This window comes from Silene latifolia, chromosome 11 (genome assembly GCF_048544455.1).
Source record: "Silene latifolia isolate original U9 population chromosome 11, ASM4854445v1, whole genome shotgun sequence".
Taxonomy (NCBI): domain Eukaryota; kingdom Viridiplantae; phylum Streptophyta; class Magnoliopsida; order Caryophyllales; family Caryophyllaceae; genus Silene; species Silene latifolia.
In genome coordinates this window covers 78,197,198-78,221,929 of record NC_133536.1, presented here as the reverse complement: position 1 = coordinate 78,221,929, position 24,732 = coordinate 78,197,198, and the positions used below count along the sequence as shown (strand labels likewise).

Below are 24,732 nucleotides of genomic sequence, written 5' to 3'. Positions count from 1 at the left end.
ACTTCTTTTGAAAACCTTGGAGACATTTTAAGAGAGTGGAAAGGGAAAGGGTATTGACGGTTTGGGAATCCGAAAAAGGTGAGGGTTGGTTTTTGTTTAGTGGGTAATAGGGAGTGTTAGTGTGGAAACATGGAAATAAATGAGGGGTTGGTGTAGTTAATCAAGGTGAGAGGACGGTTGAGTGTTGAGAGAGTGAGGCTAGGGTGTAGGCTTTAGGTATGATGGGACATAAAGTGATTTTGGAAGCTCAATGCAAAAAATAACTCAAGTGCACACAGACAATTGTTAATTTCATTTTGTTCGACATTTGCATGCATTTAACCATATTAACTAAAATTTAATTACATGTAAATCCTTCCTCTAATCAATCATTGGAAAAAGTAATTTAATTTAGCGATATGTCACCTAATAAACCAATTTCCGACCGAAGTCTTTCGAATTGTTCTCTTTCTAACGGTTTTGTAAGAATGTCCGCAATTTGATTTTCCGTTTTACAAAAGCTTAGACAAATATTACCTTTCTCAACTTGATCACGTAGAAAATGATGTCGTATGTCGATGTGTTTAGTTCGTGAGTGTTGTATAGGATTCTTTGATATATTAATTGCACTAGTGTTGTCACAAAAAATAGGGGTAGTCTCGAAAATAAGGCCATAATCATGCAATTGTGGACGTACCCAAAGAATTTGTGCACAACATAGAGCGGCACTCACATATTCACTTTCGGCCGTGGACAATGCAACGGTGTTTTGCTTCTTAGAATCCCATGAAATGAGACACGGTCCTAGGAAAGTAGCAATGCCCGAAGTGCTTTTCCTATCCAATGTATCACCGGCATAGTCCGCATCCGAAAAACCTACAAGATCAAGTTCGTAGTGAATTGGGTACCAAAGATATAGCCCTTGTGTTCCAATCAAATACCTAAAAATTCGTTTGACGGCTTTGAAATGAGATTCTTTAGGATTTGCTTGGAAACGGGCACAAGCACACACACTAAATTGTATGTCGGGTCGACTAGCGGTTAAGTAAAGTAAGGAACCGATCATACCTCGATATACCTTTTCACTAATGCTCTTACCGTTTTCGTCTTTGTCAAGCTTGACTTTAGACACCATTGGTGTAGGCATAGGATTATAATTAGTCAACCCAAACTTACTTAGCATTTCTTTTAAGTACTTTTGTTGGTGAATCATCGTTCCATTTTCACATTGTTTGATTTGAAGACCAAGAAAGAATCCAAGTTCTCCCATCATACTCATTTCAAATTCCGAAGTCATCAAATCAGAAAAGTACTTATAAAGAACATTGTTAGTTGCTCCAAAAATAATGTCATCGACATATACTTGCACAAGCAACAGTTCATCTCCTTGTGACTTGATAAACAACGTTTTATCCACGGACCCACGTATGAAACCATTTTCCAATAGAAACTTTGAAAGCCTATCATACCAAGCCCTAGGAGCTTGTTTTAAACCATAAAGTGCTTTATCAAGTTTAAAAACGTGGTTGGGAAACTCGTTGTTTATAAAGCCCGGAGGTTGTTCAACAAACACTTCTTCATCAAGGTATCCATTTAAAAATGCGGTTTTGACATCCATTTGAAAAAGCTTTATACCTTGAAAAGACGCAAAAGCTACAAGCATTCGTATGGCTTCAAGTCTAGCTACTGGTGCAAAGGTTTCATCGTAATCAATTCCTTCTTGTTGGTTAAAACCTTGCACCACTAGTATAGCTTTATTCCTTACGATTTCTCCAACATCATCTAGCTTATTGCGAAAGACCCACGTGTACCAATTACAGTACGTTGGGAGGGCCTAGGGACAAGATGTCATACCTTGTTCCTTTCGAATTGCTCCAATTCCTCTTGCATTGCAATCATCCAGCATTCATCAGTCAAGGCTACTGTGACATGGTCTGGTTCAATTTTTGAGATGAAAGCATTGTGTGCATAGAAATTTTGGAGTGATGATCTGGTTTTTATTCCAGAAGATAAGTCACTGGTTAGATTTGATAAAGGATGTAAGCTTTGGTGTTTCCATTTTTTGAGAATAAGTGGGTTAGAGGATTCGATTTGTTCGTCTGCAACAGTAGAGGGGACTGTTACATGAGGATTGTTTGAAGGAGGTGATTGTGGTTCATTTATGTTTAGATTGGGCTGTTCTTCACCATCCTTGTTCCCCCTGGATGAGGTAGCATCATCTTGTGTAGGAGGACGATTAGTTCCCCCTGAATTTTGCACATCCTCCTCATGCAACAGTGGCTCCAACTGTTGCTCAGCCTCTTCTACCACTTGATCCATATCATGTCGTATCAAACCAATCTCAAAATCGTCATCATATTCATCATCCTCATCATCAACCTGTGCGTTTGACATAAAAAGACTAGATTCGTCAAATATTACATGAACGCTTTCTTCCATTTTCATAGTCCTTTTGTTATAAACCTTATAAGCTTTACTATGATCGGAATAACCAACAAAAACTCCTTCATCACTACGAGCATCAAATTTGCCAAGGTTGCCTTTTCCATTATTGTGCACAAAGCATTTACTACCAAAGCATTTTAAATGTGAAAGATTAGGTTTTCTTTCTCGTAGTAGTTCATAGGGAGTTTTCTCAATGATTTTTCTAATCATGACACGGTTGTAAATATAACAAGATGTGTTTACGGCTTCGGCCCAAAAATTCTTAGGAACTTTAGAGCTAATGAGCATGGTTTTAGCCATATTTTCAAGAGTTCGATTCATTCGTTCCACAACCCCATTTTGTTGTGGGGTTCTTGCGGCCGAGAAGGTATGACTAACACCATTCTCATTACAATAAGAGTCAAATGACGAGTTCTCAAACTCGGTTCCATGGTCGGATCTTAATTAGACAAGTTTATAACCAAATTTGTTTTGAACCTTTTTGACCCAGATTAAGAACTCATCAAATGTTTGATCCTTAGAACTCAAGAAGAGAAGCCAAACAAATCTTGTGAAGTCATCTACAATGACACAAATAAAACGACTTCCACCTCTACTCACAACTCGCATGGGACCACATAAATCAATATGAATGAGTTCAAGAGGTAATGAAGTGCTAACAACCTTTTTGGATTTAAAAGAGCATTTAACTTGTTTTCCTTTAACACAATCGTCGCAAAGTGATTTAAATTCAAACTTAATGTTAGGAATGCTGTCAACTAGATCAAGTCTCTTGAGGGTGTTAAGTGTCTTAACATTTACATGACCAAGTCGTTTGTGCCAAAGCCAAGGGTCGTTCTTTTGAACACTCATGCATGATAATGATTGAGCCGACAATGAATATAAGTTAGTCATGTAGACATCTTTGACACGTTTACCTTCAAGTATGAGTTCTCTAGTTTTTTCATTGATGATTCTACATTCACTAGCAAGAAATTCAACAATATTACCTCGATCACATAGTTGTGAAATGCTCAAGAGATTGTGTTTCAAACCTTTGACAAGCAACACTTTGTCCACGCATAATGTCTTTGACTTACCAACTTTTCCAATACCAATGATTTCACCTTTCTTGTTGTCGCCAAACGTCACCATGCCACCATCATAGGCTTCTAGCGAGAGGAATTGGTTTTCATCTCCCGTCATGTGACGAGAGCATCCACTGTCTAAGTACCAATTGTTGCCGCCCCTCACTAATGCCTATAAGAAATCAAACATTTAGTTTAGGAACCCAAACGAGTTTGGGCTCCTTCTTGACAACGACCTTTTTGACTTCCTCTTTCTTAATCCATACTTGTTTAGCATTTTTAGTGTTTCTTTCTAAGTCACGGACTCTTTTTTCACAACCATTAAACTCATGACCTGTTTTGCCACAATAGTTACAAATGATGTACTCAGGAAGACCAGCATACTTTCTTCTTCGGAAGTCAGTTTGACTTGGATCCTGGTTTCGAGTACAACAGTGTGTGCTATTGTTGCATTTGAAACCAAGTCCAGCTTTCTTTGCAAATTTTTCATATTCTTGTGATTGTTTTAAGAGAAACTCCAAAACATTCTGACTTCCTTCCCATTTTAAGTAGAACATCTTGGCCTCATCTAGCTCTTTAGTCAATGTTTCGATTTTAGCAAGATGATTAAGATTTAATTTACCTAAATTGTCGAAAGCTTATTTTGCAAGTCTTGCTTCATCACTAAGTAACATCCTAATTTGTTCCAATTGTTTATTATCCTTTTGACACAATTTGAGGTCAGCTAGAAGAGTGTCACGTTCCTTAGTCAAAGAAGACACTAATTTCGTGAGAGTATCTATTTCTTTTCTCGACTCAGATGCCACAGTAGAGACCTCTGTGGCATGAATCTGTTCAGCCCTTTTTAACATCTCAATTTGAGCAAGAAGGTCATCATTTGATTTTTGAGCTCGTTCTAAGGCACTTTTGACATGACTAGACTCATCATTTAACATTTCAGCAATCTTAACAAGATCATCCCTTTCGTTGTTACGAGTTGTTAAGTCAATCAAAAGTTGGTCACGTTCTTGAATTAGTGATGACACATTTCCTTTAGAACTGGATGCAACAGTACAAGGATCTGTTGCATTTGTTTCATCAACCTTGTTAGCTAAAAACAGATTTTGTTTTCGAAGCTTCTTAATTTCTTTCTCAAGACTCAACATGGAACTAGGTGGATCATTCTCATTTAGACTTTCTTTTAAGATCACATTTTCCTCAGCTATGTCCTCAATTTCGACTTGCATAGCTTCCAACTTATTAGTTTGGACACGACATTTATCAATAAATTGATCTAGGAGGAGACAAACTTTGTCTTTAGAGAAAGATCGAACCTTTTTCTTGAGCTTAATTACCTCATGGTCTGAATCAGAGTCTGAGTCCGCGGAGTGAGCCATAAGACACTTGATGTCTTCTTTCTTTGATGATTTGGAAGAATTTTTTGAGGAACTAGACGAGATGCTAAGTTTGGCGTCTAATTCATCCTCAAGGACATCGTCCTCTTCAGAATCAGACATGCCCCAAATAGCAGTCATGACTTTGTTTTTGTAATCACGTTTAGCAAAGTCACGTTTTTCCTTAGATTTGATATCGTTCCACTTTGGGCATTCTTTGATTTGGTGACCTTTGTCACCACATTTAAAGCAACCAACAGTGGAGTTAGACTTTCTCCTAGGAAAACGACGTTTTCTAGAGTTATTGCTATACCTTTGAGAGTTTCGACCATTTATCATGCCAACAATGTTTCTAGTGAACATTGCAAACTCGTCATCTTCATCCTCCTCATCACTTGAGAGAGCATTAAGAGCGAGTCCTTGCCCTTTAGAGCTTTCACTAGAACGCTTCATGAGAGTTAACTCATGAGCCATAAGTGAGCCCATAAGTTCATCAAGGGTGAGCAAAGAAAGGTCCTTAGCTTCCTCAATAGCCGTAACCTTCGGTTGCCACTTTTCAGTTAGGCTACGAAGAATTTTACGGACTAAATCCTCGGATTGAAAACTCCTACCTAAACTCTTAAGGTCGTTGACAATACTAGAAAAACGTGAAGACAAACTATTAGTTGACTCATCTCGTTCCATATTGAACATCTCATATTGTTGCATGAGAAGATCAATACGGTATTTCTTGACTTGTGACGTTCCCTCATAAGCAAGGCTTAGGGTGTCCCAAATCTCTTTGGCCAAAGCACATCCAGATATACGATTAATCTCTTGGTCACCGATCCCATATTGAAGAATGGACATGGCCTTAGAGTTTTTCTCGATTTTCTTATAGTCGGCCTCAACATACTTATCCTCACTTTTCAAGGAGCTAGTGCCATCAGCATTAGTCACTTCGATTTTGAGGGGACCCTTTTGAATGATTAACCAACATTCATAGTCCGCACTTTTGACATAGTGCTCCATGCGATGTTTCCACCAGGCATAGTTTTCTCCCTTGAAAATGGGATACTTAGTGTGTTTTGAATCGTCCATAACTATAGGATCAACTCTTTGGATTTAACCAATATCAAGAGCACGAGGCTCTGCTACCAATTGAAGAGTTAAGAACGATTAACACCTAAGAGGGGGAGGGGGTGAATTAGGTGTACCTTTTAAAATTTTATCCTTAACTTGGTTAATTAATTAACTTAAGTAAAGAATATTTGAAGTACAAGACTTGAGAAACTTAATTAAATGTAAGTTCACAAGAAGGTACAAGATTCGATGTCACAAAGATAGGTGACTCGTGACACGAACTTGATTAGGTACATGCGAGAAATAGCAAAGTGGAAGAACGTAAAAGTAAATGAACAAACAAACGACATTTTAAAAATTGGTTCAGCCTCTACTCCGAGGCCTACGTCCAACCGTTATTTTATTGCTTGTTTAGAAATTTACTCAAACTACTAAACCCCTTACAATGAAAATAACTCGCCAACCTACTCCGGTTGCACTCAAACTTAAAGCTACTCCGCTTCAAGAGTTTATGGGTTCTATCTCAAGGTGTTACAGAATCTTGAATCTCAAGAGTTCACTTAAATGAACATGGAGATTACAATGAAGATCTAACACGAGAATCATGGAACAAACTCATTATGTCACAGTACAACGAACTGATACTTGGAGGTTTTACAGCTTTTTCGAAAACTATTTTGAAGACTTAAAATCGGAAAAACGTTTTGCAAACACTTGAAGAACAAAGCTTTAAATGGATAAATGATTTGCAAGGTTTTTACAATAAATGCTTTGGAAGTCTTAAGAAATAAATGTGACTAAGACACTCTATTTATAGTGGATTTAGTCTTAGGTAAGTACAACTTAGAAAGAATAAATCCAATATTAAAATGATAGCTTTGAGTGATGGTAAGTGTTAGATTATAGGCTTGGGGCTTAAGAAATCAGAAAACTTAAGCTTCTACACTCAACATGTGACAATTTATCAAAATGGCAAAAAACTTTTCTTACTTTAGAAGTTTGACAAGTCTTCTTTGCCATTTTAGTAAAAGGTGTTTGCACAAATCTAGAGGCTTAGTCAAGTGGGCTTGTGACTCCAAAATTTCAGATTATTTTCAAGCTTTTGAAAATTCAAATGTTTAAGGTTTAAAGTTTGCAAAGTTTTGACACTTAAAAACATTTGGTCGAAATTCCTCCTCCGTATGATAGTACCAGAAACCACAAGATCAACAGATCTTTGTTGCATGGTTTTGCCATTACTTGACTTAAATGAGAATGTTACACTTACTCTTACATATGTCGACTAAGGCTTGGAAAATATCGTTGTCTTGACTTCCTTGATTAGCTTGATCATCTTGAATCATTGTTGAAAGTCCATTTGATTGTTTCAATCACTAATTATTTCAACTAAGAGCAAACAATCAAATAACAAAGGGACTTGGCATCATCAATCCAATGTGTTCTAACATATAGGTATGAACATGATAAGTTATAAATGGATATAATCTTTTATATTTAAATATTTAAATATTTATAACATTCAATATTTCACATTATGCACAAATTTATCTTCGATCTTTCTATGATAAAAAAAATTCCCTTTTTCTTAAAGAACTTTATGATAAAAATTTATTGACTTTTTATGATAAAAAGTTGCTCTAAAAAATGTGTGATTAGTAAATATTTGTTAAAAATTCATTGACACATAAGCACTTTGATTTATAATATTAGGGTTTTTTTGTCAAACACAACCTTTAAAAAAAATTTCTTCCAAACACCACCTTCTAAAAAAAATTTTGTAAAACCCAACCTTTTATAATTTTTTTTTGTCAAACACGACTTTTTGGCCAAAGAACTCAACATTTTGCAATTGGGTAGCCTTTCAGTCGATATTTGAGATAGCAAACGATGTCGGTTTGAGATGTTCTTGGAGTCATTGGAAAGGTGGAAATACAAGCTTAAACCCAGCGGTTATCAACAAGATGGTCAAAGGTGGCCTTATGTAGGGTCTATTGATGTGCAAAATAAGGTTTGTCGGAGAGAGTAGCGGGTGGTCGGGGGTTTTTAGTGGGTCTTTTAATGGGGTTATGATGCTTTGTTTGGTCTGAAATTTGGTATGTAGGTAGAGGGGAGTGCAAGGTAAGTCTTAGTTGTATTGTTTGGGGTGGTTGTTGGTTGCAAGTGGTGGTTTAAGGGGAGTTAAATTGAAGGTAAAAAGCAATTAGAAGAATGTCAAAGTAGGATTTTTTTTGTGGGTCAAATGACTCACCTCAAACCACTACTTGCAACAAAAAACCATCAAAAGCAACACAATTACGATCTACCTTATACTCCTCTCTACCTACATACGAAATTGCAGACCAAACAAAATACCCTAACCCCATTTAAAGACCCACGAAAAACCCTATGGCCACTCGCTTTACATCTAGCCTCTTCGACAAGCCTTACTTTACACAACAATAGACTCTATATAAGGCCACCTTCGACCATCGTGTTTATAACCCCAGAAAATCTTGTATTTCCATCTTTCCAACGAGTCCAAAAACACCTCAAACCGACATCGTTTGCTATCTCAAACATCGATTGAAAGTTACCCCATTGTAAACTGTTGAGTCATTCGGCTAAGAAGTCGTGTTTGACAAAAAAAAATTTATTAAAGGTTGTGTTTTACAAACTTTTTTTTTAAATATGGTGTTTGGAAGAAACTTTTTTTTAAAGGTTGTGTTTGACAAAAAAACTCATAATATTACCATTTTTTTTCATAAAAAGTTACGGCTAAAAAATATGTTTTTAGTTAATACTTTGGAAATTAATTTTTTTTTTTTTTTTTTTGGGAAAATGTAAGCTTTCATTAATGATCATAAAAACACCCCATACAATTTAGCACTTACAAGCTTGCCTTAAGTGAACAGACACAGCCTAAGGTACTCACCCTCAATTACTACATATTCTGTTAAACCAGTCATTGATTTTTGAGAATTTAGACGGATGTCTACAACTACTTAATCTCATCTGTACTTCCTTCTTGCATCCCTTCATCACCACCGTTGGCGTAGGAACAGACTCTTCAAACCGGCATTTGTTCCTGCACCACCAAATGAAGTAAACTGCTGCAGCCAGTACTGCAGCAAGAGCATGTTTCTGCTGTAAAGATCTGCACCTCTGTTGCACCCACCATGACAGTATGTTCTTATCAAGAAGCTGCACTTGAAGCCATTCTGACAGTAAAGCCAAGCATCTGCAACTGAATGGACATTGAAAGAACAGATGTTCCAAACTTTCTTCATCATCTCCACAAAGTAAAGCCAATATTTGGAAATTAACATCATTAATTTCTCAGTAAAAAAACAAAAAAAACAAACTTTCAGAAAATACTTATTTCATTACTTTTTACAATTTAAATTTTTATTTCTCTAAGTAAAATACAATGAGTAGCTAGAAATAAGAAAAATAAATGGAACTCTATAAATACTGTGCATACATCCCATGAGGTTTATACTAGTAAAATATTATAAACGCTTATGTATAACGAGTACGATGTTTCTGGATGACACAAGAATTTTTCTTTCACAAATATTTTTGATTTCCTATCAAAACACGATTTTATTATTTCGAAAAAGATTAATTACAAGAAGTCAATTCTAAAATCTCTTTTTCAGACATATACTAGGATACACCAAATCTTACATTCAGTCTCAACGTAATCACAGCCTATTCCACAATATTATAAAAATGTTTTGTATCTAGGAAACATATCCGATATCAATACAAAATTAAAAAAAAAAGAAAAAAATAAACAAAAAAAGACAAGTTATAAAATCACGATGTGCCGAAGCTTTGTTGATTTTTCTTCAGGAGGGAAAAGATATTGCAGAAAAGTTGTCATAGACTGCAACAAAATCAAGGGTAATACCCCAAAAAGGATCACATAAAATCATCAGTGAACTACACAATTCTTCAGATTTTATTTTCTGTTGATTTTATTCCTTATTTTTTTTCCCATTTTCCCATGATATCAATCCCTTTGATCTTCTTCTCTTTTGTTTGTTTATAAGGTCATCTATATATGAACAAATGTTCAAATACTTTTGTGACATCTTTGAAGTTTTGTGCATGGGTTTTTGTCTCTACTATTAATTTGTAGTGCACATAAATAATCGTTACTTCCTCCGTTTCATTCGATTTTTACGTCTTTTCGAAAACAAAAGAGAGGAAATTAGATACGTGAAGGATGGATGGTGGTGAAGGAACTTCTTCGTGTTATTACGGATCTTCAACAAATAATGTGGGTTGTGAAAATTATGAAGATGAAGAAATTATTCATGTACTTGCTGTGGATGATAATCTAATTGACCGAATGCTTGCCGAGAGGTTGCTCAAAAATTCCGCTTGCAAAGGTACTTATTTTGGCCAATCCTTTCTGTTTACCGTGTTGTGTTTCATTTTATTCTTTGATAATGAAGTATTAGGTTCAGATTATTGCAAGTCTCGCTTACGACCGACTTTTCAAAAATACCTCCCATAACCCCTCCTCAACCTGGTTTCCCACTTAAGTGTCCATTTTTAATGAGGATTTGTGTTTCTAAAATAGCGTATTGTATCAAACTTAAAGAAAGTTACTATAAAGGACGTATCACTACTAGAAAAATAGCCAAAGAGACCATTGGAAATTGGCCTAAGAAACCAACATAGAGATGGTCTCAAGGTCAAAGGTCTCTTAGGGTAAGAGACCATGCAAACAAAAATGGTTTCTTTGAATAAAAGTTAGAAATCATCCCTCCTAGATAAATGGTTTCTTTGCTTACTTGAAAAGAGACCATTAAAGTAAGAAAAATGGTTTCTTATCTTATGATTAAAAACCAAGCAACAAAGATAGATGATTTCTTTGCTGAAACCAAGGATAAGAGAAGTATGGTCTCTTTGATTTTTTTTATTTTTTTTTCCGCTTGACCTGCTGCATCGTCATTATTATTTACAGGCCATAATGAGTTGATTGTTCCATGCAACAGAGCACATATGCCAAAGTACCAAGCCTAATTAATAAAAATTTACTATGTATATATAACAATAAAAGTGTATTCTTCTTACAATCACTCAAGGCAAGCAATATTTTGTGCCATTAATACAAAAAGAAATAACTATATTTTCGAAAAAAAATTACAATAATAAAAAAAAATATCTCTCATGGATCAACTTTGGTACCATCTTCCTTAATCTCGTACAGTCAAGCATTTGTTTTGTTGGGAGTAAGCCTCGGGGACATCTTTAAATTAAATACTACAAAACAAAAATAACCATATTAACCAAAACACAATACTAATATTTGCGAAATAAGAGAAAAAACAATTATGTACTTTCCGCAACATCAAACACTTCCTCGTAAAAGCAACACAAGTTAAGAATGATGGCAAAAAGAGATTATAACTACAATACGAGCACCTCCTCTATACAACAACAACCAGCACATTATCCGCACAATAACAATCTGAGCACCTCACCCGCACTCACACAGAACAAAAATATGAGCACCTCATCCATATAACATCAACCAACACGTTTTCCGCACTACGATATCTGAGCATCTCACCCTGCACAAGAGCAATACGAGCACCTCATCCGCACAATAACAATCATAGTATAACTACAACACCACGTTACCACAAGCACAACTACAACAACCCATTACTACAAATTTATCTTGGACAAATAACGTAGCTAAAGCGAAGATGCAAGTTAGAAGTAGTACCTTATCTAAAATTGTTTGCAATTATTACAAGCATATAACAACAAACATAAAATCCACAACGTAATGAGTCAAGTGATTGTCGAGGACATTGTTACAAAAACATATCATTATAAAAAATGTATTATATTTAGCATAAAAATATCAAGAAGTTATATTGAACTCCCTATGGATAAGCTTTGAAACTAAATTTTCAATATCGGAATATATATGAAGTGCTTCAAAGTAAATGCCATTTGTTAGTAATCAAGAGAAGATAGATATACTCATATACATAGGCGAGGATGGAGAACAAAAGAGTAGGAGCTTACCAGATGTCACGACACAATATGGAGAAGATGAACCTCAGGTTTCTCTTAGCTTGCTGAACTATTTAAAAGTACAACAACAAAATGTTCTTAGTAATAGATATAATGTGACTATGTCACATGTAAATTTAAAAAAGCACATGATCAGGTGCTTAAGTAATTTGCTTAGATAATTTGAGAAGCTACATACGAGCAACAACTCTGGACTTTGGAAAGTGTACAGAGAACATAATCAAAGGGTGAGAGCCCAAACATAGCATATTGGCATGAACTAGGAGACTTTTCCCCTCCTCCACATTAAAGTACATAAATAAATTTAGGAAGTTAAACCATAGAACTCACAGTTAACAATTCATTATTCTCCCTTTTGCATAAAAAAGATCAGTTAGACATGGCGAAATGGCCTTACCTGAGTCAGTACATGCTAGCTGGTTGAGAAACAACATTGGCCTCGCTGAGAACAACCCAAATCTTAAAATGACATGACGCGGCAATAGTTGTGATGAACTTGGAAAATCCTTTAATAACCTGATCTAAAACACCCCAACCTGAAATAATAAACTTTAGTTTTCAACTGCAATGAACAAAATAACTCGAAAAAAGAATTATGCCTTTTTATAATGGTCATGAAACAATCCAAAGAGCGAAATAGTAATGGTTGTGACAAAATATATTGATGCGAAAAAGCCTAAGCACCTAATAACTGGAGTATTCATTATCGAGAATGTGACAAATTGAATCAAATAGCAAATTTTACCACAAGAAGTATTGGATTAAACTCTAATGCATCAATTATTTGCACAGAAGTAAAATTCACTCATGTAGATAGGTATATCAAAAGACCAAATGTAAATAAAACATATTCACACACAAAAATTGACCAGAAACAAAGATCAAATTTATTATATTAAGCTAACGCCTAGCCTATTAGTTTAGGTTAAACTCTTTGCTTTGCTGTCAGTACAGATTGAATCTAGTGTTGATCATTTGCTTCTTAAAATCACGCTCAACTACATCTCTTCAATACTTTTTTTACAAGGCTTGATCTTTTCTTATTTGTAGTAATTGATCTCAATTACCAAGAATTTTTGACACAAATAATCGCAACCGTAGATTAAATTTATACCTAATTTCGAATTTCAATTAAAATCGCAATTTGGTATATAAAACCTAAATAAAAATTCATCAATCTACTTTAAACATAAACATGAACTCAGAGATTACCCCAGCAAACACGAACTGAATAATAACCACATTCTTAGATAAAATTTCTACATAGAAAAGAGAGAAATTACTTTGTAACTCTATTGTCTCCTGCTCTAAGAAGGTGGCAGACTAGTAATGGTTGAACGACTTTGGAAGGTTGGTGATGCGGCTCCGATGAGTGGTGTTGCTCCGATAAGTGGAGGCGGGCGGTAGAAATGCCGCCGTATGGTGGTGATTGGAAATTGATGACCTGAGTTGAGGTGAGAATTGAGTGGTGGGAGTTAATTGTCGAAATAAATAAATTGAGAAGAGGGGGATTGTTTATTAGATTTTCTTTATTAAATATTGTAATTTATTTTAAGAAATCATTTTTTAGTCAAATGGTCTCTTTGCAAATTCATAAGAGATCATTTATTTGTGTCTAAAGGTTTCTTTCACATAAGAAACCACTTGTGTATTTACCTGGTTATTTATCAATGGTTTCTTTTCCACATATTCTAGTAGTGTATTTAGTACGGAGTATTACAATCAAGTACGGAGTATTACAATCAATTTATTTAATATTTTGGAAACTAATAAAGAACTTGGTTCTAAAATAAGAACCAACAAGTTAAAATAAGAACCAAGTTCTTATTTTAACAAACCCAATGACTCTTGCAATGGGAAAAACTTTATTCTAAAAGTCCTTGTTGACAAACTCAAGACAAAAACTTCCCATGGTTCTAAAATATGTATTGTGTCGTTTTAATCCCTCTCTTCCAATAAATTGTTAATTTTCTTAGAGCTTTATATAAAGTTCTTAAATGAAAAAAACTATAAAATTAATAACGTTAAATGGTTTCACACATTCTACAAAGCTATATTTATTGGTTGTAAATTTTTCAATATTTTTAAACTTGGTTCTTATTTTAGAATTTGTTCTTAAAATAAGAACCAACTTTTAAATGCAATAGAAAAACTTTTAAAATAAAATTCTTGTTAACAACCCCCATGTTAAGAACTACTATTGTTATTGCTCTTATCTATTTTCGGTGTCATGTGTAGAATATATCTATGTCTAGTTTGATGGTTTTTTTTTTTTTTTTTTTTGAAAAAATACACGTGAAAGTATATAAAACTAACATAAATACGGAGAAGTATTAAATAACTGATTTAGTTTATATGCTCTTTCATTTCCTTGAACTTTGTGTCAAAACGAAGGATAAATAATCGTTGTTCAGAATTTTCTTATATGTGAGCATTCTAATTCTCGATTGTTTGTTTAATTCCTATGTCATAATACAGATTTTGAAAATCTCAAATATTTTACCTTTTTATTTTAAAATCGAGTTTCCCAAACTTCTCTTTCTTTATTATTTGACCTTACATATAATTAAATAAAATCCGCAATTCATAATTTTAACTTGAAATAGAAGATTCTATTGGTGGGTAGGGAAATGGAAAAGTTCAATAGAAAAGCATGCTGGGGGAATCGCCATGGAATAAACCTTTATATGTTCCTGTTAATCTGATATTATTGTGACATAGTGTCTTACATGTTCTTAACTAAATGAATGTATATCTATTAATTAGGATAATACTTTTTGCTAATCAAATTTCTTAATACTAATTTTTTGGTCAAATTAAAGAGAAATCAATACCGTCTATAAACCACCCTCAAAAATATACCGTGTATAAACCAAAATCCTCAAACAAAATCTAAGGAATAGATTATCTAAAAAAAGAACATTTCTTTTAATCACAAATTTTAATTTCAGATGTGACTATTTTATGGTCAGATGTGATCATTTATAAATAGTACACCCTCCTATTCTCCATATTATTTCCTTTTGCTAAGGGCGCAAGGATTAAGGAAAAGAATAAAATAGGAGTAAAAGAGTTGTATGGGGTTTTGTGATAGGAGAGGGGGATGAATAATTAGGAGTTAAATAAGGAATTGTAGGGCCAAAACATTAAGGAAAGTAATAATATATGAGAAAAAGAGTTGGGTGGGGTTTGGTGATAGGAGAGATGAATGAATAAAATAAGAGTAAAAGTTTCCAAAATAAGAAAGGGAAAGAAAACTGAATAATCCGTTTAAGTAAATAGGGAAGAAAATAGTGAATAGGAGGGAGTAACATTTTTTTTTTATAATATATGTAACAATTTAAAAATGATTACTTTTGACCATAAAAACGAGTCACAAATAGGATCCTACAACCTATTGTACAGTAGCATTGTACAACAGGCCCATAAAACTATATAAGCCCAATAAAAATAAAAAAAATTATAAGCATCTCCTTTTTTCCCTAACTAGTATTGGTGCCCGGCTTCGCCCGGGCTACCTCTACTTACCATTAATTTTTTTTTTTCATTAAATAAAATTACTTAAAGTTGTATAACCCATAAATTTATCATTAATATATTTTTCTATGACATATCCTAAAATTACGACGAAATAAATTTTGAAACAAATTCACTACTCCCGCTATTAATATTTTACTCTTATTAATGAAACAATAGTAATAACATTTCACTACTTGCTCGTAATCATTGTTACTTTCACTACTCCCGCCGTAATTATTATTACTGTCACTACTGCCGCATTAATATTGATAATTTCACTACTCCCGCCGTAATTATTGTTATTTTCACTATTGACGCATTAATATTGATTATTTCACTACTCCCGTTGTTGTTTCTATCACTTTCACTAATCTCGCTGATAATATTGTTACTTTTACTATTCAAATGAGTGATTACTATCATATAATTATATCCAATGTTACTACGATTCTTTTCTTTACTACGAAATTACTTTTACTACTTAGGCATGCAATTTTAAGGGGATTATATATTTATATAAATATATTACATATATGCATTAAATCAAATCGAATGAATTATGCAATATTATATATTATGGAATCTAACTTGAATTATTTATAACCTACTTATATTATATTTTTGTATGTTAAATAATTAACATCTCTAATTCTCTATACATCTAATAACCTATAAAGTTTAATAAAATTGCATAGATTTTAAATTTAATATATAATTTTATGATGATAATAATTAATACCATAAGTGTGCATGTTTATACTAATTAATTATTTTATTTTAAGGAAATTGACCATCTTCTAGTCTTCAATAAATATTTAGGAAAATTACCAAGCATCTTCTTTCTTTTAGTCTCCTCGAAATTGACCATCTTAATTAATTATTTTATTTGAAGGAAATTGACTATTTTAATTGATTATTTTATTTAAGGAAATTGACCATGTTTTAGTCTCTTACAAATGTTTAGGAAAATTACCAAGCTTCTATATAATTTAATTTTAACTCAAACTATAAAATATTTGCATTGAGATCTCTTAATTGGGTCCATCACACGGTGCTAGTGATTTAAAACTATATAGTATAATTAATTTCTATAACTTTCTTTAATTACATTGAAGTCCCTTGGTTTCTGGAATTAATATATAGTATTGATTCTAATTTCTCTTTAGTCGACAAGCTCTCTTCCTTTTCTTCTCTAAATTTATAAACCTTCCTCCTTCGTAATTTTGATTCTAAAATTATGAAACGGAATCAGTTGACATCATTATCAAGGAGGAAAACGCATCTAACAATATTTCGGTGAACGAGAAGCAATTTACATCATCATCAAGAAGGAAAAATGCATCTAACAATACTTTGACGTAAATTTCTACACCAATCATATGAACTATTATAAAAGAATACGAGCTAAAAAATACGAGCACATAAGAATACGAGCTATTAAGATAAGAATACGAGTTAATGTAAAAAGAATATGAGCTTAAAAGGATCAGGAACTTAAAAGTACGAGCACATAAGAATACGAGCTAATGTAAAAAGAATACGAGCTTAAAAGGATCATGAGCTTTAAAATACGAGCACATAAGAATAAGAGCTATTAAGATAAGAACACGAGCTAATGTAAAAATAATACGAGCTTAAAAGGATTACGAGTTTTAAAAATACGAGCATATAAGAATACGAGCTATTGAGATAAGAAATATGAGCTAATGTAAAAAGAATACGAGCTTCAATTGTTTTCATGCATTTGAAATTTTGGATAGAAAAATTCTTCAAGATGATGCTCACGAGTCACGTCATATGATTTGTTCCGCATAGTCAATTAATTATAATAATTTAGGGGAGAGTATGATTCATTAACTAGATGATGGAGGAAGGGGGAGAGGAGTTAGAAAAATATGGAAGCAGTCAGAGAGAGAGAAGAGGGGGATTTGATTAAAAGTCGGATTACGTTACTTTTTTTTCAAAAGTATTTGAAAAAAATACTAAATAACCTTGGATGTACAATAGCATTGTACATCCAATTGTATAGTCTTAGGAACTGAAAACGAGCTAGGATCCTCTCAAATCTCAATTACCACAAAATGACAAAAGTAATGAATGGTCTATAACTTTTAATTAGAGCAATTCATGGGTCGTCTCGTTCATTGAACTCGGTCCATCCCGCCCGCTAAAAAAGCGGGTATATATGGACAAGGCATTTTAAGAAAATACAAAGGCCCATCTCCACTAACCCGTCCCGAACCCGCTAACCCGCTTGTCCGTGGGCCAAAAATTAAACGTGAGCCCGACCCATGTCCGGCCCAAGCCCGCATTTGAACACCCTCATTAAAACACTTGACCGTTGGATCGTTCCGAAATAAAATCTGGGTCATTAAAAGGTAATGGAAAAAAAGAGAGTAATGAAGAAGATCTTTACTCTATAATAACGGACACCTAAAATTTATTTGAAACCTTCAAACGAAATAGACCCTCTGAGGTGAGACGTGTCGGCTTTCGATATTGACAAACTTTGATGTGTAGAGTCTGTAGACTATGAACGTACGTTGTATTGTCAAGTCGGACAATGCTAGGGCGTCACGGGGTGGTACACAATCTCGGCGCCAACCTAATTAAAATAATCAAATTATATAGATATCAAAATTAGTTTAGATTTGCCGTATTGAAAGGAGGGGCATAAAAGTGAACTCATTTTGTCTCCACTGTTAAGGTTTGTGCTGGAATTTACATAGCTACGACTTCTCTTCTCGTTTCTTCCTTCTGCAAGGTTCATACATACAATCCTAGCCATTAAACCACGTGTGATTTAATAACGGTGGTGCTAAAGGCATGAATAGTTAAATGATGTACAATAATCTCATACCTATCAAAGTATATGACGATGTTAATAAATGTTGTATGAAGAAAACCACCCCATGTATTCCCACGTATGAGTATCCCACATTAATAGAAGATGAGAGGAATTACCACTTTATAAGACAATGAGCTACTCTCTCTATTGCCAATTGATTTTAGGATGGAACCTCCATTGTGTTGTTAAGTGGTCCGTCTCTCCTCCATTCGGGTAAGGCCTAGACCCATTTTGCATGATTTAACATGGTATCAGACCCCACAGTTATTATCCTGAGTATGATGAATTAACTGGGCCTATTATTCGCAGCACCACTTTATAAGACAATGAGCTGATGAAACCTCCCTTGTGTTGTTAAGTGGTATATCTCTCCTCCATTCGGATAAGGCCCAATCCCTGCATGATTTAACATTGTACAAGCATAGTTGTCATACCCATCAAGCCATGGGTTCAAACTATACGACATAAGTTATAATTAGTTAGTAGAAACCAGACTATTCTTAAGCCATGAATTTATTGGAGTTCGTTTTGCCGACAACCGTCACCCAGCAACTCTATTATATTTCAGTTTGAATTGTGATTCGATTTCCGTCCGAGGTTTGAATATCACATTTTGGTTTGAAAAGTTGAATGTGTTCTCCATCGTTTTGCTCATCTACGGGCGAAAATGTGTGTCATTAGCAATGCGGCGGTGGCACATCGGAAATGGATTGGCGGTTGCCGGGACGGCGAGTGGGAGTTGAAGGCACTGATGTTCCAAAAATAAGGACTTAGTATTCCATTTCTACCCTTGACTAAAGGATTTGACTAATCTTAAAAAAATATTAATATGTTAATAAATTTACAATATTGCCCTCGGTGGTACTCAAAATCGATATCATCGGGTGACGCCATCTCATTTTCAATATCATGTCTATAAGTTTCCTTTCATTTCGGACCGTGTAAAACAAGTCTCCTCAACGTTAGTCTATATTCCCTCCCTTTAACTCCACATTATACATTTGCTTTTTTATATTTGTCAATGCGTATTTTATGCGGCAAATATTTTTAGTTACGTATTTGTAAAAATTATAAAACTTAGATATTTTTAACATACTCCTAAAGACGAATCAAATAAAATCCCGCATTAATATATTTTCACTTATATATTAAGAGAAATTGAAATTGAATGCTCACTTATAAAAAGTATATAAAATAAAAATGTGTAGTGTGGATTTGAATGGAGAATTAAAGCTGGTTTTTTGTCGATAATTTTGGGGATTTTTTTTCAGGTTGTATGTCAAGGTCATAGTGTCATACATATTACGTAATGCAACAACACCTTCATAAATTGACAGAAATATTTGATTTTGTTATTTTCCATTTTTCCACCGCGTGAGAGATTCATTACTTTTTGGTTCCAGATTATTATGAAATAAAGTAAAATGACTCACTAAAGTAATTGAACTTCCTGTTGTGAAATATCAGTCATTTGATGTAGTTTTCGACGCAACTTTCATCTTGGGTCATCCGGAAACAGTCTCTTTGTATTGCTAACACAAAGGATAAGACTGCGTATATCTGACTCCCCTTACATTGCAATTTGCGGGAGCTATTGAGTCACTGCGGTAATTAATCTTGTACTCCGTACTTGTTTGCATTATAGATTATATTTTGTTAATTATCTTTAGTGCATGTTAAGTAAAATAAATGTAAAATTTGGAAATACTTATTTTCACGGGCCTTATACTTTAGTAAAATAAATGTAAAATTTAGATGTACAACTGATTGTATCATTGATTCATTGTGATTACATTTTAACCATAAAATAGTCACATATGTCCATGTGAAGCTTCAAACGAAACGGGGTTATCTGAAATAAGCATTTGAGAATTGAGATAATAGTCGTTGTTTTTGTGCCTGTATAGTGTGCTAATTTGACTGTTAATTGGTCAATCAATTGTATGGTGATAAGATGTTAAACTTGTGATTATAAACTTACTGCAGTAACAACAGCTGAGAATGCAATGCGGGCACTAGAGTATTTGGGGCTAGGAGAAGATCAAGAGAATACCGCCAAGGCAAGTCATTTACATTAGTATGCATAATTTCACCATGGTGCGTGTGATTCAGACCCTAAGTAATAAGTATAGAATGATTTTAATGAACAGGTGAATCTAATACTCACAGATTACTGCATGCCTGGAATGACTGGCTATGAACTCCTTAAAAAAATCAAGGTACAACCCAATTCTTCATTAACGATTTCACCAAACTCACTTCAAATTAAATCTATCCAAAACCGGTTTGAATCTCTTATTATTTGTATAATTTGTTATTAGCTCTATCATGGAGCAAACACTATAGTGCTAAGTGCTAACTATACACTTTAGACTTTTAAGGAAGTTACGTATTATATGCAGGAATCATCACATATGAGGGAGGTACCCGTTGCTATAATGTCGTCCGAGAATGTACCGACTAGAATCAACAAGTATGTATTCAATTACTCTCTGCATATCTCGTTTTTTTTTTAAGTTCATTTATGGTAAAGTCGTAAGAGGTTGTTCACGTGATTAAATCTATTCTTCATTTGAAATCGAGCGTAGGTGCTTGGAGGAAGGAGCTCACATGTTCATGTTGAAGCCACTTAAACTGTCCGATATCAAGAAATTAAGGTGTCAAGTGATGCATTGTAGCAAGTAAAACTAATTGGGATTTGGCTATCATAATTAGAAGAAAGAATGGGCGCATAATAGATGAAGATCATATGTTAAACAACCCTTTTTCCCATCTCTTGTCTTTGAACAATAGTGTAATCACTGACCTGCAATTTACTATTCTAGTACAGGTTATATTTGTCGGATCTTTGTTCGACTTCTTACCATGCCGAACCATACTTCACGTTACGTACTTTGTAGTAACAAAAATCTGCGAGACCTTTGTATTCTCGCTTTCTTCAAAGTTCATCCATACCATTAGGACGAAAATCTTCACAAGACTATGCCTTCTTGATCGATTGGGATTTAGCTTACCCATCTTCACACCCGTTGCCTTGCACTTTCTCCTTTGCCATATCATGAAGTTGCCCTTGCATTGGACTGACCAAATCTTTGGTTCCTGCCATGTTGACTTATTGCATACAAAATCCAGTCGTAGAGACTTAGAGACTTGCCGTGGGACTCCTAGGATCTTAGCTTTTGATTGCTTCGATGGAGTTCATCGTGCAATTTCTTGCTTTGCAAATTTCTTCTTATCTCTATTGTTGAGCAACCTACCTTCAAATAAACGGTATGCGATCCTTTACGCACCCGCATATGTTCCAACTTCAAACATATAGCCTCCTTTCGAGACATAAACCGAGTCTCCTTGCTTGGACTCCATAAAATGTAAATTGCTCGATCAAATAGACTTTTCTCTATCTAACTTTGTGAGGCCCTTGTCTTCACTCTGTGACGCACTTCTCGTCACCCTTCTTGTTGATGTACCTGTCACCAACTTTCATTTGGAGCACTTCTCTCCAAAAACCGATTGTCGATGGAGCCTTTATCTCCACCATTTCATTGGTGCACTTCTCACCATACATGTGAAGCACTTCTCTTCACCCAAAATACGGTAGAGCCATTTTTCTCTACCAAACCCGATAGAACACTTCTCTCTATCTCTCAATTATGGTGCACTTCTCACCATTTTTTTTTACTCACCTTCTCTCTCAATTTTTTTTTTAATGCGGAAATAAATCGGTACAAGGGCTGCGTGACTCACTTGTAACTCAAACAAAAAAATGCGTGATTTTTTTTTCTTTTGATCTCACCATTTTTTTTTGTGATCGCCCCCTTTCGGGAATCGAACCTGGCTACTTGAGCGGAGGTGATAATCGTGTCTACCTTCTCGACTCAAGATAGCTCTGATACCACATGATAGACTAAAAAAGGAGAGAGGAGAGTGAAACATATGGAGAAAGTTCTCATAAACTGACTCAAATAAACCGAATACATCTAGGGCCCTTAAATAGGCTTACAATGCTCAACTAAATTCTGCAAACTAGGAAGAAGTGGGATGATACCCACGACACACACCATCACATGGTTCTCAAATCATTAGACCTAACTAACCTAAATATTAGGAATCATAATAACAAATTAACTTAATAATAGGAAACAATAATTTGCCTAATATTTTGGATCATTGTGATCCAACAATATTATCTTAACTACATTTTCTCTTTTAAATGAATTTGAATGCTTAAGAATTTGCAAATTCTATAATCCCTTGTTTGGAACCTCGTCTTTCAATTTATCTATTTTTTTTTTGCAGCCGTAAATATAAGTAGCTTAGAGCAATAGCAATAGAAGAACTTTATATAAAGTTTTTCTTTTGCCATGTCATATTTTAGTAATTTCAATGTTTAAGAACTTTTGTTTACAATAGATCACATTTATATAAAGTTCTTAAATTGAAAATAGATTATATGTAATTGGCTTTTTATAATTTTCAAAGTCATATTTATTGGTCCCCAAATTCCAATATATAACAAACTAAGTTCTTATTTTTGAACTTGGTTCTTTATTTTAAGAACAACTTGTAGTTGCAATAGATGAACTTTATAATTTGAGTTTCTTATTGACAACCCCTAAAATAAGAACCACTATTGATATTGCTATTATATAAAGCACATAGAACTCGATAGGAACGGTGCTAATACTACATTATAGATACAAAAACATAAACTAGGGATGGCCGGGGTACTTAAAACACGAGATTTCTTCAAAGAGTTGTTGAGGAGCACATTGAGGATGTCGTTTCTTTTCCTTTCTTCAATATTTGAGCTTTAACAAAGTACCTACAATAAGACACACTCATGTCACGAGACCGTGGAAATTTACCTGGATAGATATAAATATTGCGTCTGGGAGATTCTTCTCTTCGGCTTTGAGTTCTTGTTGATTGTCTTCTCGCACGAAACACTTTAGCAACCTTCTACTTCAATGATGTGAAGACAAAATATAGAGGTTGATGAGAATAACACCAGTTTTTTTTGCCGACTTAAAAATAAGGTTTCTACATTCTCATGGCCTCACAAGCAAGGCCATGAGCTACTTTATTTAGATTCCTAGACACAAAACTAATACAAAAACAATGAAAAATAGCAGTTAAACTTGATATGTCATCAAGGATCCCTTTAATAAGATGATGCGACTCTTCAGTCCCTGCAATTTGCGTCACCGGTTGAAGACAATCCGATGAAAGGTCCAAATGAAGCAAACCACAATCAGAAGCCCATAACAGAACCCTTCGAATCCCCAAGGCTTTCGCTTGAAGGGCCGATTCCGCTTTTATCTTTATTCTCCTTTTAAAGAAGCAATCCCCTCTTTCACCATAAGCAACCCATCCAATCCCAGCATCATAAGAGCTCTGCTAGTCCGCATCCACTTTAACCCTTATAACCTCACACATACCATGTCCACCAATGATGAACAAATGATATCCATCCCGGATTCTCTTATGTTCAGTCGTTGCTGTATCCATAAGAATTCCAGCTTTAACGTTGATTTCCTTTTCTTTGAACTTAAGAGTGTTGGTCACCTGCCCCACCATTTGTGACCAAAACTTGTAAAATCCTTGTGGATGAAAATTGCCTCCTCTAAACATAATATTATTTTGCATGACCCATATACTCCATAATGTGGCTTGAAATTGAACAGCTCTATCTTCCGCATCCACAAGCTTTTCTAAATATGTAATCCAATTTATAATCCACAATCCAATATCAATATGTGTTACCTGTTTTAGATTAATGCCGAGGTTCAACCCCGCCCATAATCTTCTAACTGTTTCACAGTCCTTGAGGAGATGCTCCAAAGTTTCAAGTTTCGTTCCCATCCTACCACACAAAAGACATGAATGCTCATTCAACAATTTTTTCCTTAGGAGCTCCCTCCCTATAGGTAATGTGTTCAAAAGTATCTTCCAAACTAATATCCTTCACTTTCGATGTCCAGGCAGATGCCATAATCGTGTTTTACAGAAAGATCTTCCCTTACTGCTTAACCTTTCTTTATCCTTAGGTGTCCCTTTTGCATCTATAAATCTAGCAAAAACCACTCTATATCCACCTTTGACTGTATAAGCCTCACATCCAGTATGTGTCCAATACACTTCATCGTTTTTCCTTGACTCACACCATGGTATAACAAGGATTTTCCTTGAATAATCTTCATTGAAGATTTGTCTTATTTTTTCCTCCCTCCATCCCCATTCTTCATAACATAAGTCCCTAATCTTAAGATCCTTCAAGTGAGTAAATTCAGATCTCAATATTTTGTCATTTGGTTCCGGAACCTGGCCATTTACCCACCTTGTGCTCCACACATTTAAATTTGATCCAAAGTCAGGCTTCCCACCAATATTTTCCAAT

The 24,732-nt window shown here is 34.5% G+C and overlaps 1 long non-coding RNA gene across 1 annotated transcript; it reads right to left on the bottom strand.

Moving 5' to 3' along the window:
• Positions 1 to 10,942: 10,942 nt before the first annotated feature.
• LOC141614933 (uncharacterized) lies at positions 10,943 to 13,569 on the bottom strand. The gene is made up of 4 exons (XR_012529480.1): positions 13,252 to 13,569; positions 12,366 to 12,504; positions 11,960 to 12,017; positions 10,943 to 11,182 (listed from the first exon to the last, which is right to left on the bottom strand). It is a non-coding gene; the product is annotated as an uncharacterized LOC141614933 (long non-coding RNA).
• Between the last annotated feature and the right edge of the window lie 11,163 nt (positions 13,570 to 24,732).